Below are 18,545 nucleotides of genomic sequence, written 5' to 3'. Positions count from 1 at the left end.
GCAAAACGGTGCCACCCACGGTGTCAGTCACTGCTCACCACCCCGCTGCGTTCCAAGATTCCCGCGACGGGTGGTCACCGACCCTCGGTCAACGCTCGCCACCCTCTCCCCACCACTGCTGACCGCACCGACGGTGTCTGCAAGAGCTCCCCCACTTACCACCACCACCGGGGGCACGCACCGTTCGTGGCAGGAGGGCACCTGCAAAGCAATCCCTGTAGGCTTCTACCTAGACTCCTGGCAGCCCTGGGCAAACTTCTAGTATCGCCCCCCTGCCCTTCGCCAGAGATAATCATACTAATAATAATTTTAAAATTGCCGTTTTCAGCCCCCCCTCAGTCCGGGACTCAGGTGGCCACCTGGTTCACCCATAGGGTGGCCATTCGTTGGGTTTTATAGAGGACAGTCCAGTTTTCTGGTCCTCTGTCCTCTAGCGAACGCCTTGATGTCCTCTTTTTCAGCTCTCGGCACCCACCACCAACACCGCCATGGCCACCGGCAGGAGCTCCCCTCTCACCACTGCCATGTCCCTGCCACTGCCGCCACCGCTGCCTGCAGGAGCTCCCAGCCGCCCCACTGTCTTGAGGTACCTCGATGGCCACCCTATTCGCCCATGCCCGTGTCTGGTCCTGCTTGCTGGTTGCACCCTGCCATGCTGTGGGCCCTCATGCCACCCACCCCTCTCACAGCAGCAACTCTCCTTGCGTCTCTCATGATTTCCTTGCCTCTTGTGTCTTATACATTGCCAGTGCCATCACCAGCTTATTGTCAAAAGCAACAGACCCTAAAGAGCCTCTGTGAACCCTTCTTTGCTCTGCAGGCTACAGGTTCCCCTTACTTTATGCTGTACACGCGGTCCTCAAAAATGGTGCGTAACTCGAATTCGCATAAAGGGACCCCACTTTGCAGTGTAACAAATAGGGATATGTTCCAAGATCTTGACCATACCGACGCCCAGACCCATTTCTACCACTTTTACAAGACAATTTTGGTACTCACCAACAACAGGCAGTGCACACAAGCACAGGGTGGTGGTGAATGTTTAGTTGGTGTGAAGAGGGGTGGTGAAGGGTCTCCAGTTTTGTCTCCAGTGTTAGTGAAGATTTCTTGCGCTTCATTGAGGGACCAGAGAGAGGGGTAGGAGATAAGCTAGCGGGACGCTTAGAAGCCACAGTGGGGATGGCAACTACAGAAACACGTCGCAGACAATGAGGAAGGAGCACACATCCACACAGGAGACTATATTTTGGCACATATCATTCCCACAATGCACCACACAAAGCAGCTGATTGCCAGCTTCCACCACACCCATCTCATAAGAGTGAATTTACCTCTCATATAACAAATTTTTGGTATGAAAGGGGTCATCGCGTAAGTGAATTCGCACATACAGAACTCACATAAAGCAAGGGAAAGCTATATCCCCCTTGCACTTGATCATGCAGAGACCCCTGCAGTGATAGGAGCAGAGAAGCCCTTCCCTGTTTGTCAGGGCCTTAGGGTTAAGGAACAGGAACGCCATGGTATGCCCTACACTGGCGGGTCCCAATCTGTGGTATGGGTGTCATCAGTGGTATGCAGACAACCTCAGTGGTACACGTTAACAGATTTATTATAATTATATGACAACATTTGCTAGAGGTACTTAAGATTGAACTGAAAAATTTGCTGGTGGTACTTAAGAGGGCCAGCTGTTTCATTTTGACACGGTTTCAATTCATTTCGAGCTCAAAACAGCAAAATCGAAACAAAATGAAAGGCTTCGAAACAGCCTTGAAACAAAATGAGGCTAGTCTTCTTAGTTGCATTTGGAATATAATTGGGCCCTTGATTACTTAAAACACCAGCATTGCCATGTCTCCCATTCTTTTGTTTTCTTAATTGTTTTATATTTTCTTCATTATAGCTTTCTGTGGAAGAAAGCTTTCTCACATTCTGCCAGCTGGCTAGAAACATGAGAGTAGACACTGGAGCAGTGGAAATGAAGGTGCTAGGGTGGGGATAAAGACTGAAGGGTGTGAGAGAGGAGTGGGAAGAAGGAGGAAGAGTAGAAGAAACGGATAGATCAAAGTAGATCAAAAACTCTACATAGCTGGTGAGGCACTGAGGTTAGCTTCTCTAGCTCAATTCACTACTGGAGCCTGGAAAACCATAAAAGTGTGTGCATTTGCCTAATCAAACTAATTAATACCAGCAGCAGGGGCAACATAACCCCCTGACTTGTGATGTTTGATAAGCATTCACTGAGGATGACAGAAGGAGAGGAAAATTAATTGCCATAGGCTCTCCAAAGTTGACAAGTGACATTAAGGGGCACTATAAAGCTGCTGAAGACGATCTAGAAATAAAAGGAAGAGAAAGACTAGTTTCCATTAGGCAATGGGAGCAAGGAAGGAGGATGTGAAAAACCACTCTCTCACTATCTGGGGGAGGGAGAGTCCCTGGTCCTTATGGAATACAAGGAACAGAAAAAATATCATACTAGAATTGAAGGGGAACCCTTACAGTCCCTAGGGTCAGGATTGTAGGGAAAAACATCTATATCTCCAGAAATGAAAGAAAAATCTAGTCCCACAAGATTTCTTCACTGCAGAAAATGGAAACCCTCCCTTCCATGATTTCCTCGCCCCACCTCTACATTGTGGGGAGGATGAGAACATGATACACACCCAATTTACTCCCCTGAGCTCCAAAAGGGGAGAAGAGAGAAGGAATTCTCACGGACGGCCCATCCATTGTTTCCTCTACCCAAGATTTTCTTTTCTTTATTTCAGGGTTCCTAATAAGACACCCAAAATAAGAAAGGTGGCTAAAATGTTCTGCCTTTCTTGAACTTAAAGAAAAAATGGTGAATGATTCTCTTGATTTGGCTCCTGGAGCAAATAAAATAAAATAAGAACTATTTGCTAGCTACTCTTTCCTCAGCCTATGGACTTGGAAAGAGGAATTCAACCTTGTAACCTCCTCACCAGGCCTGTGAGAGAGGAAGAAAGAGAGACGTTTCTTGAACCCTTCTTGCTACGCTTTGGTTCACCTTTTTCTGACCTGTAAGGTAAGAAACTTTCCATGACAAGGCTATATTTCATCTTTAAATACTGTTTTGTTTGTCACGCCACTGGAGGATTTACAGTTTTTTAAACTGATTCCTGTCATCTTATGCATTTAAACTGGAAGGTGGCAACACTTGTCAAGCAAAATTTTTCAGTAGAATCTAGTTTTTGCCTAATCAGCCCCTTTTTCAGTTTTCACTGATCAGAAATAATACATATTTTTAGTTATTCACCAAAAGAAAATATTTGATCTAACATAGACTTATTCAAAATGGGCATTTTGTGTCAGACATGTTTTTCAACAGAAAATAAGCAGTTGCTAAAATAAGATATGAAATCTGAAATCAGGAAAAACAGTTTATATTTTGCTGCAGACCTAAAGCATGTAGACTTTCTAAGTCAGGATGCTTTGAGTTATGTGTCGCGGAGCACTTCCGCACCCTGCTCCTAAAGAGGCTCAACCGCCGGGGGGGGGAAGGTGTGTAGCAGGACACTAGGGTGCCTGCTGCTAGCATAGGCAATAAGGCTTGGCTGCCAATCAGTAGGGCAGCACAGCTGAAGGTTGCTTAGGCAACAGAGTGGATCAGCTGACCGCCAGGGGGCAGGGCTTGGCCTTTATAAACAGAGAAGGCTGAGACCAGAGCCAGTTCCCTTCTGGCAGCTGGAATAGCAGGAGGCTCTGCGGCAGGGCAGGGCAGGGCAGGGCAGGGCAGGGCAGGGCAGCTTGACCACCCAAGCATTGGCATTAAGGTACATGGTGGAGAGAGCCCTCACTGGGAGACGGAGAGTAGCCAGGGAGGTGCTTAATGGAGGGTATAGCCAGTTGGCTCATGGCTTGTGTTTGGCTTATGTAGGACTAGCCAGGAGGCTTATCTATATTGTAGCCGGTAGGCTGATTTTGTGTTGCAGCTGGTGGGCTCAGGGCTTTAAGTTTTCTTTGGGTTTACTGTTATACAACCAGAGGACCGGGTGAGGCTGTAGGGGTGTGAGGAGGCCTCACAGGAGATCCCCAGTAGTCGGGGGGTTTCCTGGGTGCCCTGTTTGGGCACAGAGCAGTGCTGGGGGGCATGGCTGTTTGGCACTGGTGTGGTGTGTAGGGTTGATACCCCAGCCCAAGGGTGGTACTTTGCCCCATTGGGTGAAAGACACTGAGAAGGGTCAGGGGGCCAGGCACGGCTACGGGCCATCTGGGCCCCGAGTGCGGTTTAGTGTGGGACGAGCCCCAGAGAAGGGCACGGGTGGGGGCCCAAGGTGGGCCGACGCATGCAACAGAGCCCAAAGAAGGGCGAACCCAGGAGTAGGCCCCAGAGAGGGGCGAGGGCTAGCAAACACAAGGGCGCTAGAGCCAGGGGAGTAGGTTGTGCGATTAAGCTCAGTGGTGCCTGAGGAAAGGCGTGGGTTGTGTGACAAGCCCAAGGTGCCAGGCAAGGCACGAGGGACTAGACAACGTCCAGAACAGCTGTGAGGCTTGGGGTGTGCTGAAGGGGAGGTAGGAGGCATGCATAGCCCATAAGGCTGGGGTGCACCTGGTCACCCACAGAGACTAGGAGACCAAAGGCAGTCTCTCATATTGAATTATACAAGATCAAAGATGTGGTGCGCGAGAATAAGAGGGTGCTGGATCTCCTAATTTGGCACGGCAGGGGGGCGCTAGCAAGATCACGGCTGCTCATAGGGCCCACCCCGTGACATTATGTATTTGGGTCTTGCAGACTAATTCCTGGCCAAGAATAGATAGCTCACTATGGAAGGAGAATAGATGACATAAATGACAAAAACGTTGTAAAGAATACGGTTGAGAAGCAAATAATATAAAATAAAAGATTAATAGGGAAAAAGTGAGGGAGGTGGTAACAGTTTATTTACTAAGTTCCATTCACCTGTATTGCTTTCCATAGTTATGTGTAGTTTGCCTTTCATATGGCACTGAACTAAGCTGCAGAATTCAAATACAGGCAGTCCTCCACTTACAACATTTCACGTTACAATGTTTATAAACTGACACCCTGTTTCAACTTTCTGATGTCAGTTTTGACTTCACAACGCTTGATCTGACGTGACACCACACCAGCGAACAAGTTCACTGAGTTGCCCGTGTCCCTGGAGTACATCTGTCCAAACTTGCTTGGACATTTCTTTAAGAAAGCAGACAAGACTCCAGAAAAACCTGCAGCCGAGGCTCCTGAGAAGACTCTAGTCAAGAGCCCTTCAAAAAGTCCAACCAAGAGCCCTTCAAAATCAATGTGATTGCTATTTACAATATAAATACATTAATGTAGCTATATTATTCATCTATAATTGAGTACAAAATTTTGAGTTATTTTTGGTGAAAATAGTGTATTGGGCCTTGGTTCAGGAACCAATCTCCATGAAACTGTTTTTCCCCATAGGAAACAATGTTATACAAGTTAAAACATGGTTTTCAGGACCCAACTGTGTCATAAGTCTGAGGACTGGCTGTACAACCTAATTTTAGGATAGTCACAACTGAATTTGTTGGTCTTTGTCTCTGGCTACACTGCCCTGCCCTTCTAGAAGCAGAGCAATGGGGTCTAGGGCTGTTCAAAACATGACGCTATCTGAAGAGCTGTCCAAAGCGTTGTCAGTTCACACTTTCAGATTGGAAAAGGCTCTGAGAGAAACTTAACTGAAAACACTACACCTTGCCATGTTTAGGAACAAAATGTCCATGGTGACCGTGTTTCATGTGATTTCCAGTCTCTCTTGTTAGCTTTGGTCTTTTTCATTAGTTTTTATTTCTCTGAATTTTTGTATTGCCAGATTCAGACTCATGTGAAAACTTTTTTCCCCCAAAATTTCCAGTACAGTTTTCAAATTCCAAGAAGCTTAAGAAACCTACCAAATTTAAGATGGGGGGAGGGAAGTTCCTGCACTTGAATCCCACCCTTATGACTTAGAAACAAGCTTTTTATTTATTTTTAAATACTTTACAATGTGAATTTTACCTTGCCAACAATATATACTATATTCTTCATCCAAAAATGTATCCTTTGTATCCTTTATCAATAGTTTCTTTTTTATTCACAGAATAGGTATATCCTGGACAGAAACAGTGCAAAATTTCTCACATCCCTTGATCAATGTGTGTAAGTCTTCTTACAGAGAAGCAGGCTGAAAGGAATATTAAGTTTCTGACATGTCCAGGCCTTAGTTAGCCTTCACCAATTATGGTGGTTTCTAGCTTTACACAGATAGTTATCCACCAGGGCCTGGACTGAAATCATCAAGTCTTGTCTAACATGCATTAAACTGTTAGCAGATGGGTAGCAGCTTGCAGTCACTATTACTGTGAGCTGGATTTAAGCCAGTCAAAAGTTTTGTATTCTACTGCCATTCCCTTCAATCATCGGGCCCCACTAGTTAAACCCCAGTGTTTTGGAAGATGAGGTCTATTAGTACAGCCATGACATGGTATCTTAGATAAAATGTCTCTTAAAAAGCAATATGGGTTCTGAAAGACCATCTTTATTTTTCTAGGATATTTTCCCTTAGGTTTCTGGTAGGATTATGCATTTGACTTTGCTGTTTTAACAAACTGTATGCTGCACTGGAAATGCAAGTAGGTTGAGAACTTGGCATCCTTTCTGTTTAATAGGGTACAGAAAAATCTTTGATTAATTTATTTGCAGAATATTGTTGTCTAACCTAGGGCATACTGCCCTCAGTCATTTTTTTTTTTTGTATCACATAGCCCTGAAGTACACAGATGATAGCCCCAGCCAAACACCGTGGCCACAGAACTTTTCTCTACACTAGTTTTTCAATAGCCATTGAGTGGGCTGGCTCCACATTCTAGCATCTGACACTACATTTTGGGAGCGCTAGGTTCAGGCTTTTACACTCACACAGTTGGCAGTGGCTTGGATTGCAGAGAAGTGGCATACGCTGCTTCAGCAAGAAACACCTTGCATGACCCTGTAGCAAGCACCCTGACCAACAGAAAAGTAGCACTGCCAAATGTCAGGTGTTTCTCTGCCAGAAGGAAGGCTTTTGTGAGGTTGAATCTTGGATACAAAAGCATACAAAGGTGAAGGAACTGAATGATTATCAGGGGGGAATCTCCAGAACACATTATGTAGAAGGTGCTTTAAGATCTTGGAACTTACTCTTCACATTGTGTCTAGAACGGGTTGCAAAAAGATCACGTTGACCTCCTTTCTTCAAGCCATTATCTTTTAATGTACCATGAGTAATAATAAGAAAGATTTCACAGTTCAAATAGTTAATTATATGGAGAAAAGCATATTTCTGCTGCTGGCTATAGCAGCTCTGGCCTTAGTCTTTTTTTATGACCAAATGATAAGTAGAATGTAGATACAGAGGAAGTGATACATACTGAAGTAATAGTAAATTCCTTCAATTTTCAGTCTATCATGACCACAGTAGCAATGCCAGTATGGGTAAATGGAGTTAATAGGAAGATCCATTAACCTCAACAGAAGATAGGGTGGGCCTTCTAATTGCAAGGCACTGCAGCTTCATTTTGATAAAGATATTATTTCTGCAGCAAACAGGGTTGGTACAGTAGTGAGAGACATTATTCTACTACTTGTGCTTTAGTCTTTGCAAAGAGATCACAGAAATCAGATCTTTTCTGTTGCCATCCCCTTGATCAGAAGCACCATTGTCTGTGTAATGTGATTTCATGCAAGCTGAGGAAGTGCATTTTTTCATCTCCATCATTTTTATTAAATACTGTAAATAAGTTCCCATCTGCCAAGCATTCCCCTCGAGCATTGCCATTTACTCAGTTGAAGAAGCTTGCCACATGCAAGTGGTGTCCATTCAAGACAGTAATGTCTGACCACTATGCCAGAATGAAATACAGTTTCCTACCTGCCTCAAAATTGTGCAGCCCCACAGGGTTATCTCCACTTCCGCCAATAAGAAATATGCTCTTTTGATTTCTGACCCACACAATCGAGCCCAATTCCCCTAACAGTATCCAATTCTTTTGCTCCCTGCGTTCTGGTTTGTTTGTCTGTCTGTCTGTCTGTGGAAAGCTCTTGTTGCAGTTCAGGCAATCTGTCATTAGTAAAAAAACCTACACGATATTCCTTGCACTGTTAAAAACAAAAACAGGTCTACAAAAAAAATTCTTCCTGGAACACTTTGAAGACTGGTATTCACAAAACAGCTGGAGATAAAACATATAATACTCATCTTGTCCAGTTACTCCTGGTCATGTTGCACATTCAGGAAATTCGTAATTAGGTGGTTATATCCCCACTGTTTCCCCTGCAGCACTTTTTACAACTCTCAAATTTTTGTCTTCCTTGTTAATAAAGGCAAAAAAACCCCCAAAACCCTGCAAAGAAGGGGAAGAGAGCAAAGATACAAAACAGGTGATTTAACATAAGCTTAATAGCCCTTACTGTAAAAATTCATATGTTGTCATTTCTATGCATACCAACACTTAAACTGAGCCTTTGCCCTTGTTTAACACACAAGTTTTCCATCACACTATATCCCCTGCCTCCTTGTTACCTTCATTTTGTTTGCCAGCTGTTTTTCTCCAGTTATTCAGCCTCTCATATAAAGAGCAACCAGACATAACAAACAAAAACCAACATTTTAACTACATAAATGTTTATTTTGCTTGAGTAGTTTATTGCTGCAGAGGAAGCATCACAGGCAGGGCTCCCTCCAAAATCCATGGTTCCCTCCAAAATGTCTAAATAGTAACTAAAAGATTTCTGTTCCTTTGATTTCTTTGGTGACATCACAATGGCTATTCCAAACACTTAGATATCCTAAGACTACAATTTAACTTGCAGGCTGCTCATCCTTTTTGAAACTCAGGTTATCTTAAAAAGCAATCAGGATACTATTTGAAACTTTCTTCCCAGTGTCCCTTAAATAGAACACCGTTCCTGCTGTTAATTACATGCATATGCAATATGGAGACTTTTGTGTACAGAGCAATCAAAATAAAATGTCTTCAGCTTCGGATTTAAATTATATCAGTGACTCAGCATATCTAATCTCAAATGGCAAAGCATTAAGCAGAAGACTTTTCCCCAAGAATGTTGTTACTAATTTTTCCCAAAGGTAAACAGAAGGAAACATTTTAGTCAAATAAAAAATGAGAAGCCCTACTGCTAGGCACTTGTAAAATGCTCTGAGATAAGGCCGAGGCCTAATGACTCCTTCCTTGCCAAACCAATGATTAGAAAGCCACAGTGATGGTTCAGAAGCTCTGGCTCTCCCCTAGGATCAAAAAGAGGCAATCTCACAGTGCTTACAGTAAACAGGTACAAATAATCCCCAAATGACAAAAGAGCCGTAAACCTCTTGTACAGGCCTGGCAACCCTACAGGATTTATGATCTAGCTTCAGACCAGAGCATGAGATAACAAGAGTAGGGTAAATTGTAGTAAAAAGTTTTTAAAAAAATCAAATGACTTCTTGTTCCAACCTTAAAATCTCTTTATCTAGAGAAACTTTGTCCCTGTTATTATCTCTCAACATCTATGCTTCTAGAAGCCAGAGGGCACAAATGAGTCCTCATTCTCAATTTACCGAAGCGGATTTTTACCCCAGTCATAAAAGCTGCTGCATTAAACATAAATGGCTCTGATAATTATGTCCAGAATAGAGATGAGCAGAGTAGAGCAAATTAACAGTAAACTAACAGTAAATATTAGAGGTCATTTGGATCCCAGAGGGCATATATATGATAGATGCACAAAACTCACAGTATTTTAATTGAAAGTGGCTGCTGAGTGAATGCTGCTTGTGATAATATCATGGTTCTCTTGTGAGATATTCCACAAGAGGGAACAATAAAACAAGGGTTTTCTGAAGGATCTCAGATGGGAGGCCTGAGTCACAAAAGTTTATATCCAAATTTAATTACTTTAACTTTGACTGTATTCCTATGTAAGAGATACTTAATTTCCCATCTCATCTCTCATTGAGACTTTGGAGCTTCTCAATAGGTCCGTGAAAGTGGATAAAACATTGTTTTAAAAAGCACTTGGGTTTTTTAAACAAATTATTTCCTTTCCAACTTTTTCCAGTATTAAATAATTCTGTCTGTGGAAAGCTTGTCTACCTTGACATGGTGTTTTTGGGAAGGCTGGATTTTAAATTTCTTGATTTAACCTTGGGTGGGGGGTGGCAATTTGCCTAACTGTGCCTCAGGCATCCTCAGCTGCAAGTATGTGTTTACTATGTTATTTTGATGGAAACAAAACAGACCAATTTTCTAATCTCTGCATCTAGGCATACTAGATACAATTTAAATTGCTAATAAATTATAATCCCATCACTTTAAGCCAACCAGAAATAGCCAGGCAGAAATTTCCACCATCTACCACTGACTCACATGTCCCAAATGTTTCTCTCTTTCAAAAGCCTATATAAGAAAGGCCCTTGCAGCATGCCAGAATGATTCAGAAAATAAAGTAATTTTGGACCAAGAAAGGAGCAATTTTAAGGTCAAACAGCCATCATAGGCAGATAATCCTCTTGAGCTCCCTGTTCTCTGTACTGAGGGTTTTTCTAGCTCAAGTGAATTGGCCAACTAAATCTATGAAATATGGGAAGTGAGGTGGCCTCTTCACTGGGTAGGTTCCAGGCCAGCTTCTGGCAACATTTTGCAAGTGGGAGGCTACCTTAACAGAGCTCAGCACCAAGCATGGTCCGCTTCCAACCTGGCCAATGCTGTGCCACCAACCCTGATTCTCCATGCTGCCCAGGCAAAGCCCCCACCACAGAAATGCCACAGAGGCCCTGTGGATCTGCCGGCTGATAAAAAGGTTCCATGGGCTGCTACCTGCAGACCAGAGGTTGCCGACCCCTACTATAGGCTATTTACTTTAGGGCTAAAATATGCTTCAAAACTGAAGCTCAGCCAATGTAGATCTGGGGATGAGAACCTGATGGTGTTTAACACTGAAAAATGCAGGGTTCTCCACCTTAGGAAGAAAAACCTGCAGCATCCTTATAGGCTTGGCAGTGCTACGCTGGCTAGCGCTACAGAAGAAAGAGACTTGGGGGTCATCATTGACCACAAGATGAACATGAGCCTGCAATGTGATGCTGCAGCTAGTAAAGTGAGCAAAACGCTGGCTTGCATCCATAGATGCTTCTCAAGCAAATCTCGGGACGTCATTCTCCCTTTGTACTCGGCCTTGGTGAAGCCACAGCTGGAGTACTGCATCCAGTTTTGGGCTCCACAATTCAAAAAGGATGTGGAGGAGCTTGAGAGAGTCCAGAGGAGAGCCACGTGCATGATCAGAGGTCAGGAAAACAGACCTTACAACGACAGGCTGAGAGCCATGGGGCTCTTCGGCCTGGAAAAGCGCAGGCTCAGGGGTGATCTGGTGGCCACCTATAAGTTTATCAGGGGTGACCACCAGTATCTGGGGGAACGTTTGTTCACCAGAGCGCCCCAAGGGATGACCAGGTCAAATAGACATAAACTACTGCAAGACCATTTCAGGCTGGGCATAAGGAAGAATTTCTTGAACACCTTCAAGAGTAAATTGGATGCTTATCTTGCTGGGGTCCTATGACCCGAGCTGACTTCCTGCCCTTCGGGCGGGGGGCTGGACTCAATGATCTTCTGAGGTCCCTTCCAGCCCTAATGTCTATGAAACCTATGAAATCTATGCATATTAAGTTCACAGCGAGGTGTACAACTTAAACAAATGAATTCTCAATAACTCTGTTCCTGCTTTCATTTAAGGTTTCGCATCACATGGATCACGTTGAATTAAAATAATCTTGATGTAAGGTAGGTCCTCTCTACACATGCAGGTAAAGGCGCACTGTGATCTAATGTACGATTCACACAATTGCACCTCCTGCCATGCACATGCCATGCATGATCCCGGGCTCCCCCTGCACCAGTAAGAAGCAAGCTCCCGTAGCTGGGAATACCATACACCCCATTTGAGAGGCTCCCAGCCATGTGGGCACCCTTGCATCCTTGGAGCAGGGGAAATGCTGCTGTGGTGATCCTTGTCCTGGGGATGCAGTCTTTCTGCCCTAGGATTTCACACACCCCGGGGATGGGGGTGTGGGATCACCATGAGGCACACTGAGGGGACCCAGCATCAGCAGCTGTGGGATTCTGGGTCCCAGCATCTCTGGGGTGCTGCCAGGATCCAGAGTCTGCAGCTGCTGGGGCTGAGGACTCTTAGCCCCAGCTGGGCAAGGTGCCCCCCTTTGGCTGGGAGCCCACAGCTAAAGAGGCTCCCAGCCATCTGCTACACGTGCAAATTAAAGCTCAATAACAACCAGCTCTAAATTTAGTACATATTTTCAAGGTCTGATTTTATAGCTGATTGGAGCTTTTTTATTGTGTGATAAGTACTTTGCATGTGTAGCTGGTCTCAAGGTAATTGCACAATTAACCAGTTAATTGTGTGATACCTGTAATGTGTGGAGGGGGCCTCAAGGACAGAGATAATAACTTTCATCTAATAGGTTCAAATGTTGTGAGGCTTGATTGATGAGTATTTATTATAAGGTGATTTGTGATGTTCAAAATTAAGATGCTCCAGATGAAAGGTGCCATAGGAAACTGAGGTCCCATAAAAATAAAGGTTCAATAAATATGGAAGACATTTTAGAAATATTGAAATAACAGTCATGTTATATTTGTCCACCCTATGTCCCTCACTTTAGTAATGGAGGCACAAATAAAATGGATTTTGAATTAGAACCTCTAGGCAAAGTCCTAATATTGTAGTACTGGAATAAAGAGTAATCTGTTTTTAAGAATACAGGCCTGAATCGTTCCATGTACTGAAAACCATATTTTCTGTTTCCCTGGATTGTATTCTACATCATTCATGGCAATTTGAATTGTGCTTCTTTATGTGTGTGGTGGTGAAAATTATGTAATGACATTTAGCACAACAATTGTATGATTTGTGTGTAGTATTATCAGGGCATAAAAAATGGATAAAGCCAACAAACAACACAGGCAGGGAAAATTCAGCACAGAGCAAGGGAATCATGCAAGGTCAGTTAAGCCCTGCTGTAACATATGTAGCTATCCCTGCACTGGGATGAATTTCACCCATTACTGACCAACCTCTAGTACCTGGAAATCACAAAGTAGTCAATGTGACTATATACTCAGTGTAATCAGATATTGTACAAGCACACACTTCTGTTTTGAAGATAAGCTTTGAACTGAAGCATGTCACAAACTCTTTAGCTATAGGATGAGGCTCAAGGAAGTCTGAATTTCTATCCTGTTACAAGTCATATTGTCAGGTCACAAGAAGAACTAGGGCACATCCTTGATTTGCACTATTCTTTAGAGCAACTTTAAGCAACCAGCACCACACTGCTCTTTTGAGACCTGAAATATGAAAACATTTTACATCTTACATTTACAACAGTCTTTTTTAGCATTCCTTTTTGTGTGTAATTAAGAATGCATGCAGGGCCAGATTCTTCTCTCAGCTACGTCCATGAAATCCCTTTGAGATATCTCTAAATAAATGGTTCAACATTGTAAAATAGGAGAAACTCATGCTGTAGCAACACAGAGAACATTGGCGCAAACAAGCACATATGCTAGAGAACTAAACAAGTCCCTTCTCACTCTTAGTCATCTATAGTTTGTGCCCTAAATACAAGATTCATTTGGATCTATATCCAAAAATCAAGAGAGAGGAAAATTAATAGTTCCAGAGAAATCTGTGTTCTGGCTTCTACTGACATTGGCTACAAATTTTCAGTAGTGAACAGCTTTGACTGAAGCTGAATTTGGAATCTTATACACAGGCTGGTCATTTCAAACAGTCCTACAGTTAAGCAATACTTTCAGCTCCAGGGAAGTCTTTCTTCCAAAGCTTTCCATCATTCCACATGAGCTTTCTTGCAGAGAACGTTTTGGCTGTTCTCAGTGATTTTTTTTTTTTGTGGCCTTTTTGAAGATTTTCATGCTATTTAGGGAAAATGCTGCACTCCTTCTCCCAGATGTTTCTAGTTCAGAGAAGCATCCACCTGCAACATGTTTCATCCCCAGGGAAAATTTATTTACTGCAGAAAAAGGACCTTGTTCAAACAGAAGGATGCCCAGACTATGCCATTTGTTTTCAGTACTCTGATGCAACACTGCTGTAACATGGAGACCATTCTGGCTATTAGTATGTCTGTGAGCCCATTAAACATGAGGATTTTACAAAACATTTGGAGAAAGCAAGTCTGTTCTTCAGTTCTGTAACGCATCTACATTCCCTTTTTACATGCATGCATAAGTGGATCCAGGCTTTTTGAAAGGGTGTAAGAGCAGTAACCCATGCAGCCAGGGTGGCTGCACTCACACTCCTAGCCTCCCCCACCCAAGGATGGGCAGACCACACCACAGGAGCAACAGCCAGGAACGTTTTTGTAGGTGCCTGAATGAAGTGAGAATCTCCCCTCCCTCCCCCGCACACCTTTCATCATCCCTCCCCTCCTCTGTGTGCTCAGTGGCACATCCATGCCCTTCCCTTTCATTCCTCCCCTCCCTTGCCCACCTCTGCCATTGTCCCCTACTGACCCGGGGGTAAGGCTCCAGAACTGCTCCTGGTGAGTCCAGCCAGGACAACAGCAATGATGGTGGGCAAGGAAGGGGGTAGGTGGGAGGCAAGGGGATCTGCTGCTGAGCACAGAGGGGAAAGGAGGGAGGAGTCTTACTTGCTTTGGGGACTCTCAAAAGTCTCTAGCTGCTGCTCCACTGGTGCAGTCCAAAAGTGGGGTTTGCCCACACCACTGTACCACAGCACTCCCTCCGGATCCCCCCCTGCATGCATCTTTTTACATGGAATATTATCAGTAATAATGAGTTACTATAGCAGAAGGCAGAAGGGACTGCTTGGCTCACAGGACCAGTAATGGGATATGGAACCCTTCATTTCCAGCTCACAAATTCTAATTCAGCACAGTTTGGTACAGGGGCTGATATAACATGTCAGGAGTGAGACACATAGATAGGCAGCTTGGAGGATACTTGCACTTGTATTTTAACTGTTCTGGGAATTAAGAGAAGATACAATCTCTTTTTGAACCATTAACACAGTGCTCCAGTTTCAGTGTAGAGCCCCATGAGTAGGGCTAGGTCTTCCTAGCCATCTTGTTCCCAATAGCAAATATCTATGTGCACAACGAACATGAAGAAGCTGTCAACACTGAAGAAAAAAAAAGGAAACAGTGTTCAGCAGCAGTGTCCAGCTGTTACTTTGGAATTGTTCAGAAGCTCTTATCATTCCCTTTTTTACTGATTTTATATTAAAGTAACACGTGGCATGTATATTAGTATGCTTGCATGCACCGATATGGTGCAAGCCCTTGGAGCCATCATCTCAAGGCATGTGACCAGAAATAAATATGGGATTTGAAGTCTTATATCTAGTTTCTTTGTGTCTCAGGCAGGGCCAGGGTACATGTGTGAAGATGCAGTCTTAGGGTTAGAAAAGAGCCTGGCCTGGCCTTGGCTTGGTACATCAGGGCACCCTGCAGTACTGCACCATACTACAGGTAAAACAGCTGGAAAGAGATGCCATGAACTGGAGAAATCCTAGTGTGGGTCTCTCAATACTGAGGAGGCCATCCAGCAGTCCCTTAAGAATATTACTGCAGAGAATATGGCATCAAGGGATGAGAGACAACTTGAGCTAAGTTGAGGGCTGGCAGGTTACAGAACCTGAAGAAAACTCTGGGATTTGGTTTCAAGAGAAAACAAAAATGGCTACAGGAGCAGAAGTGCCAGACACGTTTGGGAAGCCTCTACTGCCCCCAAAAAGTAAAGGCTTATGTTTATTCTTCAGCAGTGTCTACATGTGGGGTCATTACTTGAATTGGGAACCAACAAAAGGGAATTGAGGGAGTAGGCAAATGACACTTGGTGGAGGGAAGGCTGACAACCATAGTTATCCTAGTACAACTGGATTATCTGCAAACATCTGTCCACAGCTGGAGTCTATCTCCCAGAAGGCGCATGCTGCAGGCATCACTAAACATTGTACATAATAACCAATCATCATTAGATGAACAGTAAAAACGTGTTGCAAGCTAGGATTCTTTGGCTGTCAGTGTGCTGGATGCTGTGGGCACTCAGAAGTGAGCAGAAAAAAGAGTTTGGTTCTTCCTGATCAAGCGCCACGAGCCCCTCTTGAATGAACGGAAGGAGAATGCTTTCTGTTTGTTCACAGTATGCTGGATCAACGCTCATTCCAACTGAATATCAGACAGGGCACAAAACCCCAGGCAGTAAAAGGGCCGATATTCCTTCTTTCATCTCAACTAGGTGGGTGCAATAACATGAAGTAACAAAATTGAGAGAACATGAGAGATAGAGCCTCAACTACAAAGCTATTCCCCACAGACCTGCTGCAACAAATTCACCTCTGTTGTAACTTCGCTGTGGTAAGTAAAGTTGCACCAGAGATGAATTTGGTTCATGTGACCAAATTCTGCTTTTTTTTTTTTCATTTGTATTCCAGTTGCTCCCCAACCAATACTGTAGTTCCCATTGCACTAAACCAGTGGTTCGCAACCTTTTGGGACTTGAAGGAGCCCCTCACTGGACTTGAAGCACGTCTCATTGGACTCAAGGCACCACTTCACATCTTTTGGGAACACCCAATTTCACCCAATTAAGTGACACCCCTTTTCAAAAACGACTGTATATATTACTCACCTCCTTACACTGCTCACCTCCTTACACTGGGCTAGGCTGTAGGGGTGGAAGATTGTCCAAGCAGGGACAAGGCTGAAACTAGCTCATCTCCTCGCACTTCACAGCACCCTTCAAAGTATTTGGCAGCACCCTGGTTGAAAATCACTGTAGTGAACTTGTACAAACTATACTTTCTCTGAAGAGCTTACAAATCAGAAAGGACACGACAACAAAGGGGTGGGAAGGGGAGACATAGATGCAGAGAGACGGTGCAGCCAGCGAGCTGTGTATTTGGGAATAAAGCCCAACTGTTCCCAAGCTCAGTGTCCTGAGCGTTAAACCACATTGCCTGACAAACGAACTTTTATTTATTTATTTTTACAACTTCATTTGAAATTACTATAACAGGAGAGAGAAATGAATAAACCACTTCAATTCAGGTCTGCACAGCCCGCCAAAAAAGAAATCCACTTAATTCTGATGAGAAGCTCATTTCCATTAAAGGCATTAATCTTTGTTTTTAAAAAGTGGACTGCAAAAGATTATTTTGCTTCAGACGGCCTGAAGGGCTTAAAACACGGGTCAGGTCTGGTCTTCCCTGCTTTTGCTGGAGGATTTCCTGAGTGTCTGGGTTTCTGGAAAGAGTGTACTCTCATACATTACTTAAAGGCATTACCCTGAAAGAAAACCTCTCTAAAAATCAGCCATTCAATGAAGTCATGTAAGTGGTAACAAGTAAATCTGAAGCAATTTTAGTAAAAATTCTTTCCCTTTTAATTATGTTCTTATTTTCCTATGTCTCCAAATACCATAGGGTTTTTCAGGGTAAAAAAAGATGTAAATTTCTTATCACAAAGAGGCGAAGAGCACATGTGCTTAATTTACTTTTTCTTTTCCAGTCACCTTTAAAGTACACTACCTACATGACTATGCAATCCTACACCGTTTTCCATGGTTCTCCAGGAAAATAGTTTTCACAATTTTAAAAGTAAAAATAATTTTGTGGGGTTTTTTTAAAACCTTTTACAAGCATAAATGTGCCCATAAAACATTTTAAAGAATTACCACTAATTCCACTATCAGAAAAGTTTTATTTTTGGTAAGTTAAGTCAAATATACTAATCTGTTTCAGTGACAGAAGGGTTTTTTTAACAAAAAGAAATCAATTTTTTCAGCAGCAGCTGGAATATGTGAAAATAAATGAGTTACATGAAATATTTATAAATGACTGTCTGGAACCTAGGTTTTCCCCTAAGGAGAAACACCGCATTATAAAGATATCCACATAACCATTATTTAGCAACTCTAAAGAATACTAAAGTCATATCTTGGCAATATTTTTTTCAGATGTATCTAACAACATATTTCATTTATCCAAGTATTAAAATCTAGTACCTTGGCTATGCAAGCATTTATGTGCTTGCTTAGCCGTACTATTGTGAGTTTAATGGAACTATGTAGGATAGAAAAATAAAGTACATGTATGTTTGCACAACTAAGGGTTCAAGCATACTGTCACACCAGGACACGGGCAGCCAGGCCTGGGACCATTCAGGGATCAAGGCATCAATGGGATGAATAAGTGGAATCCAAAGTTGTACCAGGTCAAGAAGCCAGGAGATCAAACAGAGAGCAAAGCCAAGGAGCAAGGTAGAAGGACTAGCACACTAGTCCTGGATGAAGTTACCCTGCTATCCAGACACTTCCTGTTCTGGATCAGAGCTTTGTATGCGAGAAGTAGAGGGTCAGCTGAACCTAGCTGGCCACTTCTGTGATAGGGAGGGGTGGAGGGTTAGGCTCTACTGGGGGTTTCACTCTAGCTTTGGCCAGTTGGGTATTCAGCC

This window comes from Gavialis gangeticus, unplaced genomic scaffold (genome assembly GCF_001723915.1).
Source record: "Gavialis gangeticus isolate Ggan-Ray unplaced genomic scaffold, GavGan_comp1, whole genome shotgun sequence".
Classification (NCBI taxonomy): domain Eukaryota; kingdom Metazoa; phylum Chordata; order Crocodylia; family Gavialidae; genus Gavialis; species Gavialis gangeticus.
The sequence above is the reverse complement of the archived record's forward strand: the minus strand, read 5'-3'. Positions refer to the sequence as shown.